Here is a 9136-nt window from a genome sequence, read left to right as displayed (position 1 = left end):
TCCCTCTTGAGGCAGCATCGCTCCCTGGCTCCTAAGGAGTCCTCGGGGATGCTGCCTCAAGAGGGAAGAGCGTCGGACAGGAGCCGGCAGGGAAGTCCTGCGAGGGTTTGCGAGACAACCAGCAGCTGCCGACCCGAATTATTTCCTGATGAAGACAGAACAAACCCCCGAAGCGGCAACAATGGGCGCTTCTCTTGAAACGACCATAATACAACGGCCAATACCAAGTATGCGCGGGGGGAGGAGAGGAGAGGAGAGATAAAGAACGGAAGCCGAGCGTTTGTCTAGAGCTTAAAGCTTCTTAGGAAAAGAGGGGAGAGCCTCTCGCCGAGGACACAACGGCAGCGCCCTCTCACCTTCCAGCGTACAGGCATGACTCTTTGCCTGCCTGGAACTAGACGTGGACAGCGAAAACGTGCAAGTCTTCTAAGGGGAGAGAAAAGAAGGCGGTTGCGGTGGAAGCAGAGAAGGACGCAACAACTGTAAACAGAGGCATTTCCTTGACAAAAAGCCCCGTGGCCTACTTGGCTCCGGCCTTCGGGCGCCTGCGCGAGAAGTCACCAATCAGAGCCTGCACGCGCGTTTGCCTTCGACGCCCCTCTGACTCTTCCCTTTCCAACTGCCGGCGGGCTTACTTGAGCAGGAGCGCTTTCTTTGCTAGCGGGGGAAGAGTAGTCGCGCGTCCGAGGGGAGAGGGAGGGAGGGGTTAATGTTGCTCTCTTCCCTCTTGGAGAGATCTCTATAATCGTTGTTGAATTCCTCCTTTGGGTGCTTGTAACTGCTGTAGGATAAGGTGGGTTTATGTTTATACGCAGATTCGTGTCCAAATAAACCATTGGTGAATGGGATGACCTTTCAATACTTACCCCTCCCCCCAAACAGATTGTTGAAATAAAATGAGGCAGAGACGAGCATCACTCCGGGTGCCTTAATGTGTAATTAATACCGCTTCCCTTCCACGTTGCTTAGCCTTAATTCATGAAGCAAAGGAGGACTTGGAGAATTGGAAAGGAGGACGAATGGGGGCAATGCAGGACAGTTGAGGCAGCATCCCCGAGGACTCCTTAGGAGCCAGGGAGCGATGCTGCCTCAAGAGGGAAGGGCGTCGGGCGGGAGCCGGCAGGGCAGTCCTGTACACGCGTGCACTCCCCAGCTGCTAAGGAGCAGCCGGGGAGTGCGCGCATGCGCAGGACTACCCTGCCGGCTCCCACCAGACGCCAGACGCTGATTTTCCAGCGTATAAGGCAACTGGGCGTATAAGACGACCCACCAACTTTTGAGGTGATTTTCATGGGTTAAAAAGTCGTCTTATACACCGGAAAATACGGTACCTATAATGCAAAATATTTTCAGTTGCTCATGGTTATGAAGTAAGTCAGGTCCATTGTTAATAAGGCTCCTCTTGTCCAGGAATTGGTTGAGGGTGAGCATGCGGACCTGGCTTGCATCACGGAGACTTGGTTGGGCCAAGAGGGTGGTATTCCTCTGGTTGATCTTTGCCCTCCAGGTTTCCGGGTGCTACACCAGCCTCGGGCTCAGGGTAGGGGCGGGGGAGTGGCGGTAGTTATGAGGGAGACCTTGTGTCCGCGGGAGGCCACCGTTCCTCAGATAGTCGGGTGTGAGTCTCTCTTTCTGAGATGTGGTCCTGGGGTGCAGTTGGGCTTGCTGCTGGTGTACCTTTCGCCTAGTCACGCAGCAGCAGCCCTGCCTGAGCTTCTCAACATCCTCTCAGGGTTGGTGACTGAGTTCCCCAAACTCATAGTTTTGGGTGACTTCAATCTACCGTCCCTGGGAGGATCATCTGAGTTAGCTCGGGAGTTCATGGCTTCCATGACGGCCATGGACCTGACGCAAGTAATTCATGGACCGACTCATGAGGGAGACCACACCCTTGACTTGGTTTTCTTATCTGGATGGTGGTTAGATGATCTTGGTGGGGGCTCTCCAATTGTTATGCCCCTGTCATGGACCGATCATCATCTCCTGCGGCTGGTCTTCCGTTTTGCCACTCCCCGCCGTGGGTGTGTGGAGCCAATTAGATGGTACCGCCCCAGGCGCTTAATGGACCCTGATAGGTTCCACCTGCCTCCGTTGCTCACAACTCGGCGAATGCCTTAGTGGAAGCCTGGGAAAGGGCAGCCACGGAGGCACTTGACCGAGTTGTACCCTTGCGGCCCCTGACTCGGCGCAGATCCCAGCGAGCTCCATGGTTCTCCGTGGAGCTTCGGGAGATGAAGCGTTGGAGACGGGGCCTAGAGAGCTGTTGGAGGTCCAGCCGATCTGAATCCGACCGATTGCGACTAAGAACCTATATGAGGTCTTATCTCGCAGCGATAAGGGTGGCGAGGTCTAACCACTTCGCTACCCTTATCGCGTCCGCAGATAACCGCCCGGCCGCCCTGTTTAGGGTGACCCGATCCCTCCTTAATCAGGAGGTGAGGGAGGAACCCTTGCAGGGTCGTGCTGAGGAGTTTAGTCAACATCTGTTGGACAAAATCGCTCGGATTCGGACCGGTCTGGACTCCGACTGGGCAGAGTCTGACGATCAGGACACGGGCGGTCTTGTCGATATTATCTGGGAGGAGTTTGATTCTGTGACTCCAGAGGAAGTGGACAGGATTATGGGGAGGTTGAGCTCCACCACATGTTTATTGGACCCGTGCCCTTCCTGGCTGGTTTATGCGGCTCGGGAGAGGACACGAGGCTGGTTCCAGGCGGTTATATCTGCCTCTTTGAGTGAGGGCAGTTTCCCCGCCATCTTGAAGGAGGCGGTGGTGAGACCTCTCCTCAAGAAGCCTGCCTTGGACCCAGCTGTGTTAAATAACTTTCGTCCGGTTTCCAACCTTCGCTTTCTTGCGAAGGTTGTTGAGAGTGTGGTGGCGCATCAGCTCCCTCTGGTCCTGGATGAAGCGGATTATCTAGACCCGTACCAATCGGGTTTCAGGCCCGGGCACAGCACGGAGATGGCATTGGTCGCTCTGGTGAATGATCTCTGGAGGGCCCGGGACAGGGGACATTCCTCTGTCCTAGTCCTATTAGATCTCTCAGCGGCGTTTGATACCATCGACTATGGTATCCTGCTGCGGCGTCTCAGGGGATTGGGAGTGGGAGGCACAGTCTTTCAGTGGTTCTCCTCCTATCTCCTGGGACGTTCGCAGTCGGTGTTGGCAGGGGGGCAGAGGTCGACCTCGAGGCCTCTCGCTTGTGGAGTCCCTCAGGGGTCAGTCCTCTCGCCTCTCCTGTTCAACATCTATATGAAACCGCTGGGTGAGATCATTCGTGGTTTTGGAGTTGGGTATCATCAGTACGCTGATGATACCCAGCTTTTTATTTCGACCCCAAACCACCCCAGTGATGCCCTCGACGTGATGTCCCGTTGCCTGGAAGCGGTTCGGGTCTGGATGGGGAGGAACAGACTTCAACTCAACCCCGACAAGACTAAGTGGCTGTGCATACCGGCATCCCGGGATATTCAGAATATCCCATCTCTTTCTATGGGGGGTGAGCTATTACCCCCCGTAGATAGGGCTCACAACTTGGGAGTCCTCCTAGATTCACGGCTTACTTTGGAAGATCACATAGTGGCCGTGACTAGGGGGACCTTCGCCCAGGTTCACGTGGTGCGCCAGTTGCGGCCCTATCTAGACCAGGATGCCCTGCATACGGTCACTCATGCGCTCGTGACCTCTCGTTTAGACTACTGCAACGCTCTCTACATGGGGCTGCCCTTGAAGACCACTCGGAGGCTCCAACTGGTACAGAATGCAGCCGCGAGAGTTGTGTTGGGAGTCTCCTGATACTCCCATGTTACACCTCTGCTCCGCGAGCTGCATTGGCTCCCAGTTGTCTTCCGGGTGAGGTTCAAGGTGCTGGTACAAAGCCCTACATGGCATGGGTCTGGAATACCTTGGGGAGCACCTGCGGCCGGCATCAACTTCCCTCCGCCCAATACGCTCCCACAGAGAGGGTCTCCTCAGGGTGCCTCCGGTCAAAGAATGCCGACTGGTGGCCCCCAGGGGGAGGGCCTTCTCTGTGGGCATGCCGGATTTATGGAACCATCTTCCGGTTGAGCTCCGGATGGCGCCCGACCTTCGCTTCTTCCGGTGCGATCTAAAGACGTATCTTTTTGAACAAGCTGGCCTGATGGGAGGGGGTTGGGTTTTTATTACTTTTAAATGCATTTTAATCTATTTAAGAGTTCTGGGCACTTGTTTAATCTTTTTAATTTTTGTATTCTGTTTTTAACATGTATTGCCCTGTTCACCGCCCTGAGTCCTTCGGGAGAAGGGCGGTATACAAATAAAATTAATTAATTAATTAATTAATCTGTATATGGTTATTTGTAGTTCCGGGCCTCTCAAAGCCTCCTTCATCCCCTAAGGTACTTTGTACTCTGCCTTGGGCCTGCTTTCTCATCTCACCAGATCCTACATACACTCCTCTCCACCCCTCCTTCACCAATCACTCATCTTCTGTAGATCTTCAGAACTTTGTAGATCTATAGAACATAAGTGGCACCACTCCACCTTTGCATCCCAGCAGGTCCTGTGACAGTCTTGGAAGCAGCTGCCATTTCTGGAGCAGCTCCCAAAGGGATGGTTACTTCTGGGATGGCACCATTGGTTTAGAGGTCAATGGATGAAGCAGCCTGCTTTTTTCCTACAATGTGAGCTCTGAAGCTCTACAAAAGGTAAGTGAGTGATCAGTGATGGGGGATGGCGAAGAAGATGTGGGACCTGATGAATATGAAGCAGGCCAAGGCAGTAGTGTAAGGAAGCAGACCCAAGTTGCAGGACATCAGTGAGACATGTTAGGGGAAGATGGTGTACTGGTGCTGCAGCATCCCTGCTGTCAGTCATAAGGACAAATCCACCTGAATTTTGCACATGTGATGCTGCAGGGGCCATAATTTCAAAACTGGGTCATAAGTATCTTGGGGGGGGGGGTTTCTGACATAACTTAGAACAGTTGCCAAACAACTGATCATAAATCACAAACTACCTGGACTGTGCTAAATTCTGGGAGAATAGCCATATCTCAGAGTTTATAATCTCAACTAGCAACTATTTACATAGCAGAATGCTCCACCAACTACAAGATCAGAACCAAATAATTTCAGGATGTATAGCATCCTCAATTTAATAAAAGGGAAGATACAGTCATCAGTTATTCCCATGAAAGATGAGGAAGAATTGGTTCAGGTGTTTGGCACTCTTTCTCTAGAACAGCAAATAATTATATACAAACTTGAGGCAATTAAATCAAAGATTCAGTCAGTGACTGCAGCAATCAAATTCTTCAGCACTTTGCTGTACTATTCTCCAACTGTCCTACTGTTGAAATGCTGACAAGTTCATTCACTGAGTGCCACCAAAAAAAAAGTAGGTGCTCCAGCCCAAAACTCACTCAAGCAAATGAAAGGAACACAAAGTTATTCAATGTTAACACAATCCTTTCATAATCTCCCAGATTACTACAGTCATGTTGGGAGTGCTAAAGCACTTTCAGGTTGAAAGGATTGAATAACAACATCACCAATGGGGACTCCTTTCATATCCAACTCCCATCTGTTCATCCTACAGATGATAATCTCTTACAACAAATAGAACAGATTAGTTCCCCACCTCCACTGGCCACTGGCCAAGTATTAAGACTCAGGCTTGGTCTAAGGCAGGGCTTTTCAACCAGGGGTACGGGTACCACCTGTGGTACATTGGCACCTTGCAGGTGGTACGCGACCATCCTAGAAAAGTGGTAGTGGGGGAGGGGAATGAGCTGAACCGGTGGCACTGCAGAAGCCTGAGTGAGAGATGGCTGGAGCTGCAGGGCTGTCAGGGCTCAGCGGAAGCGCCAGGATCAGCACCAGGCTCCAGCTGGAGCTTGGCACTGATCCCGGCACTTCTGAGCCCAGAAGAAGCGCCGATCAGCTGGAATGTTGCAGAATCTCCAGGGTCTTGTGATTTACATTCAGATGCTTGGCAACTGATTCATATTTATGATGGTCACAGTGTCCCAGGGTCATGTGATGTGACCAAAACCTGCTGCAACCACCCAGCAGACGGCTGGGAATAAAAACCAAACACCATCGCATTCCACCCCCACTGCCAATCCTCAACAGAAATGCTCACAACAATGAAAACCTCAGACAGAAGGAACAGCGCCACTGGGTGGGCAGGCAGGTGTCTTGCTTGGCTGTGGCTTGGCGGTAACTTTTTCCACTGCCATTGTAACTGAACAGTCACTAAGCAAACTGTTGTAAGTTGAGGAGTACCTGTACTTCACCACTTTTTTTCCTTTTAGGGGGGCATCAAGTTTTTGACACCTTGCTAGGTGACTGGTGGTACTCGGATGTTGCCATATCCTAAAAGTGGTACAATGGGTGAAAAGGTTGAAAAGTCCTGGTCTAAGGTCCTAATCTCAGATTCAGAATCATGCTGACCCTACAAGCTTGATGCTCTTCTGTTGTCAGACAACTATCATTCTCACAGGCACCATAGCTATATATAACTGCAGGCTTGGCCTGTCCCTGGATCTTTAGGTCACTCTGAAAAAGGCCAAATCAATAATAAAATAAAAAGCTAAGGACATTAACTGCCAACATGATATCACCAGTGCTTCTTAATTATATTGCTAAATATTAGATAGCTCTAAGCCCTATAATGCAGGTATCAATATAATGCTAAGTAAATATAAAGGGGCCTTTTTCCAGAGCCTACTTTGATGTCATTCCATCTGTACTGTTGGTGAAAATATTTCTTAGGATTCCTTTTTTGAAGACACTTTGCTTTTGTGGGTCCAGAGAGGCAGAACTCTTGCTCATGTACTTATATGGTGTCCTTTTTATCATGTCCCAAGATGTGTTCTGCTTCCTAATCACCTCTAAATTTAAGAATGATACTGATAAATGCTTGCTTTTTAAGAAATTGTAACTCCACATTCATATACCAGGTGGCCAAATAGTTTTACCAAATCATACATTTGTGCAAAATGTTTAATTGGATACATTGTTTTATTGTCTTTTTCCCTGATAACATATCATAATATTAAATTATCTTTTTTTATTGTTTAAGCTGATCAAAAAGTGTAAGAAAGATATTTTAGTACTCCAATTCTTTATTTGAGAGTTCTTACAAATTATGAGTATCTATCTTAACTATATCTTTAGTTGTTTAAAAAGAACAGATCAATGTTTATTGAAGAAATGAATCAATATTGAAAATAATTTGGGAGTTTCAGATGTTTATAATGTATCGGGATCAAACTGAAATCAAGACACGATTAATTGAATGCACTGTATTTTTTTTAAATTAGGGACAATTTAAGTTCCTCTTACAATAATTCAATTGGTTTAAAAACTTGTTTAACAAAGTCTGTGTGATCCTCTTGTTTCTCCCACCTTAAAAAAACCCAGTCTGTACCCTATAATTTTAAATCTGGGAATTAGCAAATCTCATTTATTTTCCTCACAAATGAAGTAGAGTATTTATTTATTCAGTTTAGCCAAATATTTATTCAATTATGATTGAGATAAACAATTTGATAAATATATACATGAATAAAGGTTTCCTTACAATAGCTATCACCATGGTTCCAATTTGTCTGAATAAATGTCAAGTAGTAATATTGTGATATACTTGTTACAGAGTTATACAATCAGATTGTGTAGAATGGGAAGGAATATCATCTGCAATTTTCATAATAATGTCAATATTTTTCAGCAACATACAACAAGGAAATTAAATAATAACTTTCACTTACAATAGAAAATTAGTTATTCAAGCCTTAATAAAACAGGTGAAAAAACATTAAACAAGCGTAATTAAAACAAACCTCCAAATCAAAAGGAACAGAAAATTCTCACCAATATATATCTAAACTGTTCAAGTGATAATCATCAAAGAGTTGTATGTTTTCATAGATTTCGTGCCTTATTGTTATTATAATTAGTTGCACAGTCAGCCAAATGCTTAGACTGGATTGGCATTTTTATGCACCCATCAAGTCTTTCCCAAGGATCTCCGACAGGCAGATGTTGTTCAATAATATTAAAGGTATTGTCACAGGATGTAAGCTGTTCCAAGTAAAGTTGTCTTTTGCAATTGGCAGATGATGATTTGTCAATGCGGATGGCGTTCATGTGCACTCTAGATGTTTTGGAATTGCATCAAAGATCAATATTATTATTGATTTTATCTTTGCTTTATTTTGCCACATCCCTTCTGCTTCTAGTTGCAGGTCTTTTATTTTATGATTTTCTCCAGTTCTTTCTGTTCTATTTTGCTGTCTCCAGGTACTGCAATGTCCACTATCCAGATTTTTAAATCATTTTCATTAGCAGTTGTTAAGCTTGAGGTGGCACTGTAGCATCTTCATTTCCTTTTACTTTGCCTAGTTTTGTGGACCTAGCAGCTCTTGCTTGTAGACAAGATTGAAGAAACCCCTAGAGTCAAAAAGAACTGAGAATATTTTGGCTCAGAGAAGGCCACTCAATCATTGACCACGCTTTAACCCTCTAACAACCAGTTGAAAACTAGTCCTCTAAAGCATGTTTTAAAACATTGATTTAAAATTTGGTTTTGATCTCATCTCCAGATGCAAATTATGGGATTGCTAGAATGCTTTGTCAATTGATAAAAGATTAGTTATTCTTGCATACAAATTACTGTATATGAAAACTCCTGGATGAAAGTGATGAATGAAAGCCCAAAGACACTGCACCAAAGAAATTGCTATTAAGGGGGGAGTGAAGACAAGGGTGTATTCTAGCTTCCCTTATTTTTAATATTGTTATCAATGAAATGAATAGCCCATGTCTTCATTTTCCAAAATTGGGAAATAGACACATGTGTGTTCCATAGACAGATGATGCTCTGCTACTTTGGTGCCGGGATTAGAATGCAGTATTGCAGGCTGACTCTGCCACTGCAGGAGTTCAGTCCTGACCAGCTCAAGGTTGATTGAGCCTTCCATACTTCCAAGGTCAATAAAATGAGAAGCCAGATTTTGGGGAGCAATATGCTGACTCTGTAAACTGATTAAGGAGTTCTGTAAAGCACTGTGAAATGGTAGTGCTATCGCTATTGCTTTCTCAAACAGATTGGTCTGAAGTAGTTGTTCTACTATACTACCTGAACAC

Source organism: Vipera berus, assembly GCF_964194415.1.
Source record: "Vipera berus genome assembly, chromosome: Z".
Lineage (NCBI taxonomy): Eukaryota > Metazoa > Chordata > Lepidosauria > Squamata > Viperidae > Vipera > Vipera berus.
Note: the sequence above shows the minus strand (reverse complement) of the source record.